Source organism: Neopelma chrysocephalum, unplaced genomic scaffold (genome assembly GCF_003984885.1).
Source record: "Neopelma chrysocephalum unplaced genomic scaffold, ASM398488v2 Primary Assembly neopelma1_60, whole genome shotgun sequence".
Lineage (NCBI taxonomy): Eukaryota > Metazoa > Chordata > Aves > Passeriformes > Pipridae > Neopelma > Neopelma chrysocephalum.
The window spans coordinates 9,190,336-9,207,434 of NW_020897715.1; the positions used below are offsets into that span (position 1 = coordinate 9,190,336).

Below are 17,099 nucleotides of genomic sequence, written 5' to 3' on the forward strand. Positions count from 1 at the left end.
TCTCTCCATTTCCATCTGAACTCTGTCAAATTCAAATTATTATATAATCCATCTTACATTTCAATGCATTACTGTGTGCCTGTCCCAGAACCACCCAGTGAATAGTGACTTCCAGCTGAGAGCTCTACCTTTCATCAGGTTTACACAACTCTGGTCTCACCTCCTGCTCAGCCTGAGACAACACCATGATTTGTGCCTGTGTGCAAGCACAAAAGCATGATATTTCAAGTCCCTTCACAGGTCTTCAAACACCCTGAGAAATACCTCCAAGTATTTACTTTCTGTTCTTCTGCCTCTTCATTTCTGTGTCACATATTTAACAAATACAAATCAGATGTTGTGTATATAACATGAGAAACAGCAATTAGAACACCCCTCTATGGCTTCAGAAGTGTGGGTATGAGTCTTTTCTCTGCTCTCGTGCCAAAATTTGCTGCTGTTCCATACAGATGCATATGTCTTTCTCCTCCTCTGAGGTCAGGTGTCAAACAAACAAGACACCGTGTTGCCCAGGTTGTGGCACAGCGTAATAGAGGAGACTGTGCAGTTTCCAGGGTGTCCTGTGGGCCCAGCTCTGTGTGTACCAGCTTAGCACTGTAGGACCAGAGCCTATAGCTTCCTGTGCCCCTTGGAAAATACCTCCAGGTTCACAATTTTAGTACTTATTGCACCACTAGTTATAAAATCCTGGTGTATCTTGAGACAACCACACCACTACACCAGTGAGTTGATGAAGGCTCTTCTATAGGCAAGCACAATATGGCACACTAGGTGTGTGTAAATAAACACTGGTGAATCCAAAAAGGAGTGAAACCTTACATGGTTTTCCCCATAACCAAACATATAATTTCACCCTTTCTGTCATGACAGTTGATGTGACCCTCAGAATGGCATGAACTGCACAAGAAGTAAAAGCTATTCTCATTTGTAGACCAACTTCCCAATTATTACAAGACTCAGAATTAAAGCCTTAATTTTCTCCTACATCCCATTGCTGCTCCTTGGCTGCAAGCTGTGCAATCTCCACATACTCATTGTCTCAAAGCCTTTGCCTGGTTTTTGATGAACCTCTTCTTCACAGCATCCCTGACAAACACATAATCACTAATATACCCAATCCACACCTGGAAAGATTAAGCAATTTGATAAAAAAGATGCACACAGTGTTCATAGCAGAAAGGTAGGGAGTTTAGGTACCTAGGTTGCTAGACTATAGCCCAATCCATTGAGTCCATCTTCCTCTGAACTGCAACTGAGTTCACAGAAGCTCTGTGAGCACGGCTGTGACTGCCCCATAAAGTTTCTCTGTACCCCTACAGCAGGGGGTACCTTACAGCAGAATCCCCAGGCACGATGCTGTCTGGTTTACAGAAGGCAGATCCTTATACCTCTGTGATACCTGAATCGAGTTAAGATTAGCAGCCCTTCTTGCCCATTATTAGACTTTAACACAATCCATTTGATTTTTCACAAGGACTGATAAAGCCAAGATATTACAAGAGAGAGATTTCATGGCAGTGTTTCTTCCAAGGCTGAGCACAACCTTATACTAGCTTGACTAACCCACTTTCAGCCTTTGCCTCAGTCAGACACAGTATACAGATAAGGCCACGGGACTGCCAAGACATCCTTCATCTCCCTGCAAGGCAGGGCATTGGCTGAGCTCTGAGCAACACAACCTGGGCTTCCTGTGTTCTAAAAAATCCCTTTTTAAAAAACAATAAAATACACAAAAAAATACACAACAACTAAACATAATAAAAAAACCCAAAACAACCAAACAAACTAGAGAAGGTGGCTAAGGAGGTATATAGTTAATTAGTAGACATATAGTTAACTAGCAGTGCAAACTGTATAAAACTTTCTATATACACATCTGATGAAACTATTAGTGACCCAAATAGGCCAAGAAGCCTTTTGCAAGAAGCTCTCTATGTAGGTAAAGGAGTCTTTACATAAAATCATGTCCATATAAATGCATTAGTTGACTTTGACTCCCATATTATTCAGCAGACACGGAGACTACTGCAATTGTAGAGCTACCCATATCTGTTCTTCTGATCTATGTACATTTATACCTCAAACATGAGGATTTATCTGAAGCTTAAGTCAGTTAGTCACCAGTTTATTAAGTTTTTCATCCAACTAAAGAAAAGGAATAACACCACATAACTCAGGTGACCAGGAAGAAAAACCCCAGCAGACAGTGTTTGATTTACAGCAAATCCAACAGCTGCAGTTTTTTAGACAAAGGATTCCCAGCACAATTACAAATAATGAAGGCACAAATATCACATTTTGAAGAAGAGGGGGGTGAAAAAGACAAAAGGAGTCTAAATTCCTTAAAAATAGTACAGCCAGCCTTAGATTTAAAATGTAAGCATGCATGTTGCCACCAAAGCAACAGAATTTCCTTTTCTTATGCTTTTCATAGGACTCAGCATCCAAGTTTTGCTTACCATATATTAACATATTCCATGCCGGTTTCTTCATCTGGAAGATTTTTGCTACTTGTATTTCCAGTGCATTTGAGATAATCCCAAAGTTACATTTCTCTGAGATGTCTAAAAATAAAAATAAATACAACATCATTACTTCATCTATTTACAGTGAAACCCAAAGGAAATATTTCAAACTTATCATTTATTGAAGAAAAAATGAAATTAAAAAAGCACAGTATGCTTTTGGAAGTAAATTTTCAGCTCTTTTTTTTTTCTAAGGATTCATTAAAGACATATCAAGGGACTTTGAGAGGAGTTATAGGACTTTTCATTTTTATACTATTCAAAGTCAATTTTCTCTGTGTTCACAATTGACTTAATATAGCCTTTAGGATTTTTGATGTACAGTTTTAATTCTCTAGAGAAAGCATGGCCATTTAAGTAATCTAAATAGCCCTAATATGTTTCTTTAGTCTTAACTGTCTTTTTATCATTCATAAGAATTCAAATAAAATGTGCAAAATGTGTAAAAGTATCTTGTCAGTCTTTATGGCACTAGATATTATCTGTAACTCAGATGACAAAGACTTCTACACTGAATCCAAAGAGCAGACTTGGCCATGGTCAGACATTTCAGTTCAAGAAACCATACAGTAAGCCCCAGGAAAAAAGTTTCCTCGTGATCTCCAAGTCAGTTTGGCTGAGGACTCAGATGTCGTTCTCAGTTTTGTGTTTCATTTGTTCACAGCTAACACTGTAAACGGCTTCATTGTCTGCACTCAAGTCCTTTTGAAATCCTGCTGAAGTTTCAGAATGAGTCACATTGCCTGGCAATGAGGCCCCTCCGCTTGCTGCTGCCAGGGCACAACGAGTTAAAAAAGGGCAGATGTTGAACTGAACCACCTCTCCATCTCACTGACAGTCCCCTTGGCTTTAAGCGAACAAAAGGGGGATCTCCGAATAGGAGCTGAAGATTTTACTTCAAAAGGTGTTAAGAGATGTGATACAGAGGTACTATGTGATATCATTTCAGGGGAAAGTACTCTGAAATTATGGTAAAGTCATTACGATTTCAGTGCATGTGTCCTTTTTCCCCTAGCAGAAGAATCAAGATACTTCAAGCTCTTTAAGAAAAGAGACAGCAAAAGGTGAATGACAAAAGCTTGAGCAAAGGGTCAGTGGTGGGTCCCTGGGAATGATTACTTCTTTGAAATCCAGGCAGCAGGGGATGCAAGGTGTCAAAGCCTGTGCAATCACTTCTTCTGAGCATCTAATCACCAATGGGTCTGATCAGTGGAGAACATGGGGTGAGGAACCAGGAGAGATCACTGAGCAGAAAAATACAATGTGAATCACACTGCTTTACACAGAAGGCTAAAAAAAAAATTCCCCAAAAATGCAACCTATAGAAATGTTGGTAAATGAGACAGGCAAAACAAAGAATTAATAAAACACCCAGGGGGAGGGTAAAGAAATAAAAACGGTAATAAAGAAGATCTAAACACTTTTGCCAAGTCTTGGGAGCTCACTCACTTCAGAGAATGGCTTCTCAGTGAATCTGTTTTCCCTGATGCCCACAGAGTCACTGGGGTAGGTAGGAAGGGATAGGTCAGAGGTCAACAGCTGACCTTGAAAAAGAAGAATATATCACAGAAAATGTCAATTACAAAATATGGAAATGTCTTTTCAAAGAAGTGAGGAGGACAAGTGGGAGACACCTCACTAAAGCATGGGGTGTATGATCACCCAGGGGCAGGCACGGTGTCACTCAGGTGAGGAGCCCTGCGTCGCTGGGAGTGATGTGTTCAGAGGTAAAGTACTTCACTGACCAAGAGAACTGCAAAAACCAACACCCCTGCCAGCTTCCTTGGTGTCTACCCAAGACACACTGGGAGAATAGAAAGTGTACCTGAGCTTCAGCAACCTCAATGCAATTTTCAGCCCACTTCACACCTTAGCCCCACAATTCCACTGGTTTAAAGGACCACGTTGTTCTATTCACCGGCACTGTAAAAGGCATGCTTTCCACCCTGCCTACATTGCTACCTGCAGAATGCCATCCAGCAAACATCTGTACCTGGCAGACATGGGGCTGCACACCATTAAGGAGCATCATTAGTTCCACTGGAGCACTGTGTGTTCCTATTCCAGGAACAGGTTTCATAGATGGCAGATACACTGGTATAATGCCATTGCATGATGAAGACAGGGAGATGACGGTGGAGACCTCCAGGGACATAGCCACATCCCTACCATAGAGTTCAGGATGTCTCCTTACCAGGAGGGCCAAGGCTCATGAGGAAGAGAGGTTACAGGTCCCTTCCCTACCCCAGGTCAGGCTACAGCCCCTCACACTTCCGCTTTTTCATGAAGAATAGGCAGAAAATGGTAATTTAAAACATGCATAAGAAGAATAGTTTTTCTAGTAGATTGGCATACCTGCAGTAAGGGGGTATTTGGGAAAGCCACATATGCACATGTACCTAAGAACATAAACTTCAGTCTTGTAGGGACTGAGAGTTACATTTCCAGAATTAAAATGGAAAAATGCAAAAATGCAACTTCATTTAATGACGGTTAGAGATTTTGCTTTACATTCCTAAGTAAACCTGGATAACTGCAAGACATCATTATTTGCATTGTTAAAGGCTTTGTTAAAGGCAGAGTCTGTTGAAGTTCAGAAAGAAAGCCCCATACAATAGGACAGATATTTATCTCTGGATTGTTCTTACCTTACCAAGTTTCAGCAAATGCACTGATCTGTAAAGGTACCTAGTGGTTAATTAGATGTTTAGCAACAAAGTATTTAGGCAGTACTGTTGTTTTTTCCCATTTACAAGTCACACATTTGTTTCACAGTGTTTTCACTACTTGTATGACCACTAAAGTGATATATTCAGGATAATGAGGTTTCTAGTGGTTTTGAAATGTTATTTAAATGCTGATTTCAGAAGTACTGTTCATAACCTCTGTTAGGTCTGCCGAGAAAGCACAATTTCCAAGAGGTTTATATTAGCATAAATCTGTGGAGCTTTGTTGAAGCATTGCATTCAGAGCAAAAATTTGCCACTCATCTGACTAGATAGCCACAAACCACTGATCTAGCTAAAAGTGACCTGCAGCACAATAAACTGATAGGCACAAAAAAGTACCTCAGTAAACCCTAAATCCCTTTAAGGTTCTTTTACTCCCATTTACCATCACTGTTCTTTGAGTTTGGAGGAAATTCTCCACACCCAGTTTGGTTTCAAACTCAAGTCAAAAGTACTTCTGCAAATGGAGTTTGCTATTCCCGCATGGCAGCATGAGGGAATGGATGAATCTTTGCTTCTGGTGTTTTAAAAAGCCAAGTTGTGTAGCCAAGTATTTGGCTGCGCTGCTGAGTGATATCATGTGAGCTGCACCATCTTTCTCTGCTTCAGATTCTCACCCACTTGGAAATATATAGATAAAACACTTTGAAATTCTCTAGCCAAAATCCTTGAAATGGGTAGGCCTTACTTTTCTAAGAAATGAAGACCTGTGCACATGCAGTGTGGCCAGAGCAAGGAGCAGTGCAACAGGTCATACCCTGATTCTGACACTGACTTCCTCGGTGGCTCAGCTTTGCCTTCATTTCCTATATCTGGTGTGGTATTCATTTTGTGTTTGGTATTTAGCCCTGATGTGCCTTCTACCAGAATACTGTAGCTAAATCTTGATGTCTGACATGTAAGAAAGACTCTGAATCACTGAATCACAGAGGAGTTGAGACTGGAAGGGACCTCTGGAACTCATCTGGTCCACCCCCTACCCCACTCAAGCAGGGCCACCTACAGCCAGTTACCCAGGACCACACTCAGGTAGGTTCTGAATATCCCTGAGGAAGGAGACTCCCCCCTTCTGGGCAACCTGTCCCAGTGCTCAGTTGCCTTCACAGGAAAAATGTGTTTCCTAATGTTCAGAGGGAGCCTCCTATGTTCCTGACTGTGCCCATTGCCTTTCATCTTGTCACTGGGCACCACTAAGAGCCTAGTTCTTGTCACTGGGCACCACTAAGAGCCTAGTTCTGTCCTTTTCGCACCCTCCCTTCAGGTATTTGTACTAATTGATAAGTTCTCCCCCAAGTCTTCTCTTCTCAGAGTTGAACAGGTCCAGATCTTTCAGCCTTTCCTCATACAAAAGGTGCTCCAGCAGCATATTCATTTTTGTGGCTCTTTGCTGGACTTACTCCAGCAGCTCCATCTCTCTCTTGTGCTGGGGAGCCCAGAACTGGATGAACATCTATGAATAGGTAACAAAAAGAGACTTCAGGAGTCTACTGGTTATTTTCCCAAGAAGAAAGTTAAGGAAGAAACTTGATCACAATTTTTAGGGTCCAAGACAGGGGACACAATGTAATTTAAGTGCTTGTCATCAGACAAGAGTACAACAAGGTCAAATGACCCAATTTTGAAAGGGACAGAAGAGAAATGAAGTGCAGTGCAATTAGTTGTTTAAAAATGGCAGCAATTAGCTGCTGGAAAATTTACCAAGTGTTCTGGCTGATTCTCTGTATCTGATGATTAAATCAAGATCAGATTTTTTGTCTCCTTTGAAGTCTTGTTCCAGTTCATATAAAAATTCCTCTGGCCTGTGTGATGCAGTAAGTCAGACAAAAATGATCACAACAGTCCCTTCTGGCTCTATCATCTATTCTTTTATATGAGATGACATTTGCTGTTCTGATGATTAGGCAATTAACATTGTAAAATACCAGAAAATTCCTAAAATTTCGCAGTGCTGAAAGCCTTGAGTCAGTCTTTGCCTCAATCTCAGAACAAAACTGAACACAAAACACCACTGTACTTGTCTCTAAAACAAGCCAGAAACCAGACAAAGAATAATTTGGGAGTTTACATGACAGTTTGGTGTACACAGCCTATCTCAGCTCTGTGCTAATCAGCAGCAGTACCTGTATACCAAATAGAGACTGATAAAATCTCTATACTGCTGAACATGATCAAGTGTGGCAGCCAGGTTTGATTATAAAAAACTGAAGCATCTCTAAAGGAAAAGTGTTAAGGGGTTCTTTGTCCTAGCAAAACTGCTCAGAGTGAAAAGGCCTGCATTTACCCTGGAGAGGATCCCTTTAAAAACAGTCTTTGAATATAGCTAGGAGCTAGAATACATTGACTAGCAGAGGTCAGGTTGCTACAGCAATTATGTGGATTCTAGAGCCAGTCTGCCAGATGTACCAAGGAAGAGCAACTTTTCTGAAATAGCCTTGATAATAGGTTTCTGAGGGAGGCAGCCTCTTGAAAGCAAAGTGTTCTGATGCCATTTACTAAGGTGTACCACAAAAAGACGGGAAGGCATTAGAAAAGAAAACATATGTTAATCATCTGCAATTCAATCACTTTTCTGTATAGCTAGGAAATGAATAATTTTGTGTAATGCTGAGCACAAGGCTGTGACTCTTTGTAGATAGTCCTTGAACTGAAACAATAAAGAAAGCAGCATGCTGTTTGTCATTCTACTGCAGTCCTCATGAGAGTCAAAATAAGCTTTAGGAGAGATCATGTCTAATTTTCAGACTTGACTGCTGTAAAAAGAGCAAAGAACCTGAAGAATTTCCCTATGGATGAATCATCCATAGTAAATTCATGTTATTTCTCAGACCAGACCTAATGTCCAACCCAGATCCAGAAACACAGCACTGTAGGAAGGTTGGGATGGCACATAACTGTGGATGGAGATGTGCTCATCAAGAATACGCCGTCTCCTAAGTAGATACCAAAATAAGCAGTTCCAGAGAGCACATGGATTTATTTTACAGACATGGAGTATAACTTTCCCAAAGCCATGGGCAGTCCCATGGGTAAAGCTTGTGTCTTTCCTGCTATGGGATTATAGAAGGGAATGGGGGCCAAACATCTACTCCTGTTTGCAAACCATCTCTGTTGACGCTCACAGCCGATACAGATAGGCTCCACTGGCTTCTCATGAACTGTGGCTGCTGGAGGACTCACAAGCTACTCAGGAGGATACCATGTAAACCCATGAACAGATTTTTAGCTCTTTTATTTGGTGCATATCAACACTCACAAGGGTGGAGGCACTGGTATAAACAACCACTGCCAAGGACAGCACTCCCCACCTCAGCCAAGGCTGGAGCTATATCCCTTTGGCATTATTTTAGTTCATTTACCACAGCTGAAAAACTTTAAAAAATATGTAAAAAGGTGAGAAATTTAAATTTAAACCGTGTTTGTTTATAAGCTGAGCAAATAGCAATATTATTTACTGTGTCCTCAAATCCCTGCTAATCAGCACACAGACAGCTGTATCTAAGTCCTTTCTCTTCACACACACTATCAACTCCTCTCTCTTGGTCTTGGCATCATTTGCTATGCCTACTCCATTACACCTGCTGGAAATTTTTGAAAAGGAAAGTTTGAAAAAGACAGAAATTTAAAAACAAAATTTCACTAATATACCTTCCTCAATAGAGCAATGAGGGAAGCTCACACAGACATATTTCTAAAAATGTAAATAGAAGAAATGTAAATGTAAATGGCAGAAATTCCATTAGTGAGTCTGCATATAAATGCAGGAGTTCTGAAACCAGCCTGGAGTGTGTATGCACACATGCATATCAGCTGAAAAAAATCAGCTGTGCCTCCCTGCCATCCCAAAGCAGAGCTGGCCCCTGATGCATGGCCCCCACACATCATCCCCCAAGCAGGGAGCCAGCATGGCAGAGGAGAGTCCAGATTTGTCCTGGCAAGTGGAAGAAATGCTCCAGAAGAGAGAAGGATACGGCAGGAATGAAAACGCCAAGCATGACACAGAAGCAGGAGGACATCAGCTGGGGAGGAGCTGCTGGGTGGCAGCTCGCAGAATGTGGGCTGGGGCTCATGCAGCTCACAAGCACAGCACGAGCCCATGGTGTCTGTCTGGCACAAGAAAGATGTACAGTAAACAAAGATATATAAGCACAATTACATAATTTTTTTCCTCAGTTTCTGTCAGACTCCTGTATGCACTGCTGGAAAGCACTGGCCTGAAGGCAAATAGAGACCAACTGGGCACAACACAGGAGAACGCCACAAGTGGTCTCGAAAACATATCCTCCAACTGCAGGTCACTAGCTGTTTTCCCTTAGAAAGAAAACACTTAGGGGTAGAGGACGAAGAGGTGACAGCAGCCTTGAGTTCATGAAGGCAGCAAAGAAAGGAGCAGTCAGTTCTCCATGTCTGCAGGAGATCAGACAAAAGGAATCAGATTTAAATTATACAAGAAAAATAGCTAGATAAGCAACTGGAAAACTGCGAGAGGAAGTCTTTAAGACAAATACCCCTGAGTTCAAGATCAGGTTGTATGGGACTTTTAGCAATCTGGTCCAGTGAAAGGTGTCCTGCCCATGGTAGGGGGATGGAACCAGATGATCTTTAATGTCCCTTTCAACCCAAACTGTTTTATGTTTCTATGAAGAACATCCCACCCTAAGGCTAGCTACAGTATATTGCAGCAAATACAACATTCAGAAAGCACAGACATTGTAAAATACATATACATAAACATAGCAAATACCAATAAGTATATGATAGTTATGTAAAGCGTCAACTGATGTCCAAAAAGGGCACTTGGCTCAAGTCTCAACTGCAGTGTTATTTTTGTGACGATCAGAGGTCAAATTCACAAGCTAGAAAGGACATTAAGATACACTTAGTTCGTTTTCAGGGGCAATTGGATGCAAAACTCTTTCCACTTAAAATCTCACATCCTTTCCCCCTCTGATTTTTCTTTTCCTCTCTAGTAGACTTTGTCTATGAATGCTGAAAGTGTAGAGACATTACCTAAAATATTCTGAGGTGCACACACTCCTACTAGATACAGGCAAATGAGAGTGCCCAGTATACTTGCAGAAGACCTGTGACGCACTGGGGAATAGTCATGTCATGTCAAGACCCTCTCTCAATTTCTGCAGCGAGTGTTGGCTCACATCCAGTTCAGAGTACCTAAAAGTCATTTCTCTCTGATGTTGTTTAAAAACCTAAATGCAATGAAATACTAGTCTGAGTCCATTTCCCGGTGAGCAAAAGTGTCGAAAAGCCACCATCAGAGCTGGATCTAATTGGCAGTCCCAGCAAGGAAGAGAGGAAATGAATAGTGAAACACAATACCCTGCCTCCTGTGGCACTTGTTACAAAACTTTCTGCAGCAGTTGCTCCAGCTTTTGGGGCACTGAGTTTCATTTCTTTCCCACACACATCCAAACCCCACATGCACTTGCGTGGTTAACCAGACACCTCACTGACATGTTCTGCCTCTTTCTCCCTCCTGGCTTTTGCTGCCAATGGAGAGTTGCCATTGTATGAAAAGTCATACCCTGGATCTATATTCTTGACTGATTATATTCAACTTCAAATGCTTGACCCCATGACAGACTCGTGCCCATTCTGGCCTCAAAACTGCCATGGCTGCATTTCAATATATTTATCCTTTTCACTATGTACAGAAGCATATGACTCAATTGAGCACAGAGTTACGGGGTCAAACATCATCAATTCTGCAGCTGAAGCCTTACCTTCCCACAACTTGCTCCTATTACAGTGTAAAAAACACAGAATCAAATACTAAGCACTGGAAGATTGACTTGATAACGTGACCATAAAATCAGATCATTCAGGCTAATCAGGCTCACTCAAGACCGTTGAGTGAATTTTTGTCACACATAACACTGAGGACCTCATGGCAAGCTAGTCCAAAAGGCACAGGTAAGTATAGCTGTAGGTAGTCCTGTAGTCAAGTCCCCAGCCTAGCAAACCTGGTTTAGATTAAGTGCCACACTAGACTCCCCCTGGGAAATGGGCAAGTCCCACAGATTGAGACGAGGTAAGCATCTCACTGTTCTCCCTTCCCTTCCAGGCTTCACTTTGCCTGGAAATTTAATTACCTGGAAATTTAATTACCACTTTGCCTGGAAATTTAAATTACCCCACTCCAGGCACTTCAGAGGGCAAATCTGTTTAAAAAAGATACAAGACTGATGAGAGAGGATGATTAGGTACCACCAGCAGCTAGAAAAGTATTATCTTATTTCCGGTGGTTATCTACAGCTCTCCACGAATGTATGCCGCCCCGCATATCTGTGCTAAAACAAGTAGTGCGCATTTCCCTTCAAGAGCTTTCAGGAAGAAATAGCTTCCTTTACAGCATCTCTCGTTGGGTGGTTTCTGGAGCCTTCCCAGTAGTAGTAACAAAAAAAATCACAACAGGCACATTTTCATCACTAATTCTTCTCCTAAGGCATTCAGAAGTATTATTCCACTGATCTGCACAGTTGAGTTTATTTCCTCATCCCCCTTTCCTCTTCACACTCTTTCCCCGTCCTCTGTACTTTTTTATATTTCCTCACCTCTTTTATATTTTTTCCTCCTTTTCACCTTCTGCTCTATAATTAATGGTGGTCTGCAGACAAAATAAGTCAAAGTAGCAAATTTTATGTTTCAACCTGAGCACAAGAAGATTGGTCACTCTCATCTGCTCTGAAAATGACTTTGAAAATTTTTGGTCTCACTGCCAAAATTGCCTTTTATATGAAAAGAAGCATAAAAAGGAACAGTAGCAAGAATTGGCAAAGAGCAAGTAATAGAGAGTCACTGGCAACATGTTGCTTCTGGGTTCTGATGTGAACTTTCTCACCATCCAGAGCTGGAAGAGGACAAGACACATGGTACAGACAAAATTTAGGCTCTGCAGTACCGTTTGGCCAAATAACCCCCCCAGACTTTATACTGTCAAACTTACCCTTTACATGTCCTTTCAAAGCAAAAAAGAGACACCTTGTGCTCACAAGACCATTCCTGGCAAGAGAAAGGGTGGGAAACTTGTCCAAGAATATATCTTGGGAGATTTGCCCAGAAAGGGCCTGGGTGGCCATTTTAGACGCACTTGTTGTTATAGGAAATGCCAATCCTCCCGTCCAAGAGGGGAAACAGCAGCAGGTCTGTTTATTGGCAAACACCAGTTCAAGAGCAGGAAGATGCCTGGACAGGGAAAAGACTAGGGAAACAGTTCCTGGACAACCCATTAGTAGAAATATACTCTCAAATCCTGCTCAGATAGTTTCAAGTAAATACATTTTTAGTAAGAACTATTTGTAAAGATAATTAATAAACTACAAAAATGTCAAATACAGGCTTTCTGTAAAGTCAATTCTATTACTAAACTATATAACAACATCAATACTCTGCACTATACCTTAAGTTCTGCACAAGAAGGGGGAAATTATATAGGTTGCCATCTGATTCCTCTCTGATTCCTCCTCATTTTTTGTAATATGTTATTGGGAAATAATGTCCTTTTTTTGTCACGTAGAGAGATTATCATTTTGCTTTTCTAATTCCTTGTTATTACTGCGGACAGGACAGTTTTGCATGACAGCAATAACTGGTGATGTGTAATGCAACAGCTGGTTCCAAAAATTTGACTTCTCTGTTTACATCCCTGGCTTTAAAGTCCCATAGTAATTGAAAAAAAATAATAAAAATCCCAAACTAAATTACCATATTGAAAACTTCCACATAATCCTATTTATGCAGAAAGGTTTTTCTTACAGCATTTTGCAGAGTTCCTTCCCAGTTGCTAATATTTTAATAAAATACCTTTATTATTATGGAGTGCACTGGGAATCAGATCTGGAACTTGTCTAACTGCAGCTTAGCTGGGGGCAGGAAATACTCCACTAAGAACCTTTACAGCTCAGGTCTTTTTACTATTTCTTTCCCTTTCAAAGTGTTTTGATTAATTTCAAGTCTTGCACCTGCTTTGATCACCCATTTTACTGATTATATTTTCTTTACCCCTGCTAGAGAGGAATCTGGAGCTTTACACTCCTCACTGACAACTCTTCCATCAAGAATGCTTTAAGAGATGAGCACTTTCCTTGGCAGCAAAAAAGCAAACCATGATGTGTTACACACAGAAAGCTGCCTCGAAAAAAAAATAAATAAAAGAACTCACCTCATATTTTATCCAGCATCTTTGGAGTCTCATCAGAGGAAATTAAAAATTAAATTGGCTTCTTGAGAGGATAGATCAGACACCTTAAAGAACAGCTGCAATTTGTGTTTCTGAGAAATGAAAATTGAAAAGCAGACTAAAGTGGATATTGGGTGATTTATTAACCTCCTTTCTCCATTCTTTCTGAATGTCAGTACATTCAGCAGATTATCGATAGGATCCTCTTTTAACATATGATTTTCAAAATGAAATCAAACAGACAACTCCCTGTCCCTCTTCCTTCCCACCTCACACAGAGCACAAGGATGTTCAAAGGACCTTGCAGCTCCTGTTCGCACAGCAGGAGGCATGAAGCCTGCAAACATACCCTGCAAATCTCCTAGCCCTGAAGTGCAATGGGCACTAACTGCTGTAGGTATTAGTGCTGTTTGTGCCACACGCTTGAGAGCCTTCGTGAGCCTGTCCAAACACACGAGGATTGTTCATGAGCAAAAATATTAAATGTTACTCCTTGACATTTTGTTGTTTTAGTAATCTAACCCCATGGAAACTATATCAAGATCTATAAAGCCATTCAGATACTAATCATAGCAGATATGAATCACCATGTCAGTTAACATGAGGTGCATAAATCGCTGGCAATGTGGATTTATGCCACCAGGATGTAATTCACCAATATCAGCTCTTATATTTGATTAGAAATGTGGGATTTGAGAAGAACAGACTTACAAAGCTGGTTGCAATTTGAGTTGTGACCTTAACAAAAAAGTCAGAGACTGAGGCTCACAATCTGTCTGTGTGCTTAAGTAAGAGTTTCACGTTCACCCTGCTCAGATTAATTGCTTCTTTAACCTGCAAACGCTGCCACACATGCGCAGCTGTGCACACTAATAGGAGGACAGCAGCCGAGGCTCTATCAAGTTTCATTAAATCCTGCATGCTTAATTGTCTTCATCGCTGGAAACCATCATTTTATTTAATGGTTTAAATACAACGGAAATGCCTTAATCTCATTTAAGTATTAAAGACATTTACAAGCAAACAGAAATGATTTTAAGAGAAACTCATATTACATAGCTTCATGGACTTTGTTGTGTGGTGCAGGTAGAAGATTTTTTCTACTCATTCCCCATGTCTGTAGCCAAAGCAGGGTCAGAGTCTGTGATAAAAAGTTTTTTGATTCATTCAGCTTAGCCTGGTGACACTGGCATGCCAGGTCAAGTGCACTGTAGCTGCCTATAATTGCAGATATTAATGTAGCTTTGAAAGGGATTCAAAAATTACTTTAAATGTCCACGCTGGCTAGAAACTCATTTTGTCCTCATATAAACATGCCAGATCATCCAAAAAATAATTAGGTACTAGGGTCAAAATACACAGATAACACTTGAGCTCTTTTACGGCTTATACCCATGCCAGGCTTCTCTCTCCTTGGCTCATTATCTTGTTTGTCCCCTCTCATTTGACAGGGGAGCCCACTGAATATCAGAGCACTGCATCTGCATGCTGATGCTGCCAGCCTTTCTGTTACAAAACCCAGTCTGCAGAAGCACACTAGAACTGGCAGCGTTGGGGGTAAACAACAATTCCCCACTGAAGCTTTGAAATCAAGACATTAGGTCCCAGCCTTGGAAACATGCCAGATTTGGGTACCCTCCCTTCATAATAATCCTCCTGAGTGGGTAATTTTGCCTATCAGAGATCTGCTGAGTGTTAAAATACAGGTGGCAGCATCTTTCCCCATGCACTCCTCCACTCTGCCTCTGCTGGTGTCTTTGCTCTGATACTGCTCTCAGTGATCCCATGGGTCCCATCCTTCTGCCTAAGTCTCCTCTCAAGATCCTCCCTTTATGGATAAAAAAGGTAAAACCAACACAAGCCATGCTGGCAGCAGGTGCTGAGGGGCCTGGGCTAAACTCCAGCTTCCCAAGGACACCCTGCAGGATTACAGCATCTCTTTAATCTGACTGCATGTCTCTGCAGACAGTTGGCCTCATCACTGGAGCACCAGCCCAGCTCACCCAAGGAGGGGGAATGGAGGGGCAGGTTAGTTTTGGGCTTCTTCCCCCACTCTGGCTCTGCTGGCCACCAGCCACACACATATGGAGAGCATAAACTTACATCTGCTAAAATCCCTCTTCAAGACAAGACAACTTCTAGCACAGCCCAGAAATTTCACTTGTCAGCATGAATATGTGTGTTTTTCTAGAGAAACCAGGTAAGTCACTCAGCAAATGCTCTGTAGAAAGTCCCTGAGGCATCGCCATGCCACGTGTCAGCCCTCCATTGCCTCTTCCCAGTGCCAGCCTTTCTCTGCAGGAAGACTTGAGAATGGAGCTGTTCTATTTTTCCCTGCTGTTAGTCAAACTTTGAAGCATCCAACTGACACTAGTCTATCAGCCTTACAGTTATTTAAAGACAGCCTGTCAGTTTATTATTAATAGCAGCAATTACATTATAGCAGTTAAAAGAGACAACTGAGATTGGGAACATACTGCAGCTGGGGTTAGAGATCTGCTCAGGCCTAGTTTGTGCTAGAAGAGGCTTTCAAGTGTGATTATACGGGCAAAGCCTTCTTGCTGAGACCCATGATACATCGTCCCACGGTACATGGCATAGATATGAGTTCACTCTGCCAGATGCCCATCTATAAGCTGAATGGCCACAGAGCCAAACTTAGCTAATACACCCTTCCTCTCAGCAATATCTATTGCCTCAGGTTTAGTGAGACACTATCATCTATCCATGTCGCTTCTGGTCATTTCAGAGCTTGAGGCAGAGCATGATGACATTCATTTTTGGCACATCATTCAGGCAATACCACTCTCTCATTTCCACAGGAAAAACACCACCTCCCAAAGAGAATGTAAATAACCAGCAAAAATCCATGCTTTATTTTTGCCCATATAGCTGCATCTAAACTAGGAGTTTACATCAGCATGAAAGCATTAATAAAATTGCTCATCTAACCAACACTATTTTACTGTCAGCAACTCCAAATATAGGTCTGAGCCACTGGGAGAGAATCATCTTCCTAAGTAGGCACTAAAGAGTTTGTGCTTTAAATGCTTTCTGGTAGAAGGGAAACTGAGGCAGAAAGCAATTGAAAGACTCCCCCAAGGTCATGCAATACATTTATGCAAAACATGACCCTACCTGCATTTTAGTCTATGGCACAGATGCCATGGAGGTAGCAATTTAATAAGCTACGAGCCCCATCTGTTCATTATTGTCTCAACTGGAGATTGTCATCCCCAAAGCTGAGCCACATTAATTGATTATATGAATGCTCCTGCTTTGACCCAATGCAAAGGCAGTCAATTTAATTTAAATCCTTGTTGGAGAAGATTTCAATTTGCTGGCTGACTTTATTCTGAGGCAGACGAGGAGCACTCACGGAAGTTTCATTGCCCATTCCCACTACGTCTGACAGAGAGCATCTGTCCACCTTTTACCTCTCTGGCAATTTTTAAGTCAAAACAAAATGCAAAATGAGAAAAAAGGAGACTTTTCTTGTGGTACTACCCAGAGCTCTGAGTTTAACAGAATTTCAGCTAGCAGAATTTCCCAAAACTAATAACATTTCTTCAGTCTTAAGTTTTCCCTGTTCGGAAGTTTCTCTAGTTTGATTTCCAGAATCATGTATTTTCAATTTCTCTCCATATTTAA

General features: G+C 41.3%; 1 long non-coding RNA gene across 1 annotated transcript; it reads right to left on the minus strand.

Annotated features, from left to right (window-relative positions):
• Positions 1-952: 952 nt before the first annotated feature.
• Positions 953-14,592, minus strand: LOC113966661. Its single transcript, XR_003533909.1, has 4 exons — positions 14,504-14,592; positions 13,431-13,540; positions 2,460-2,564; positions 953-1,124 (listed from the first exon to the last, which is right to left on the minus strand). It is a non-coding gene; the product is annotated as an uncharacterized LOC113966661 (long non-coding RNA).
• Between the last annotated feature and the right edge of the window lie 2,507 nt (positions 14,593-17,099).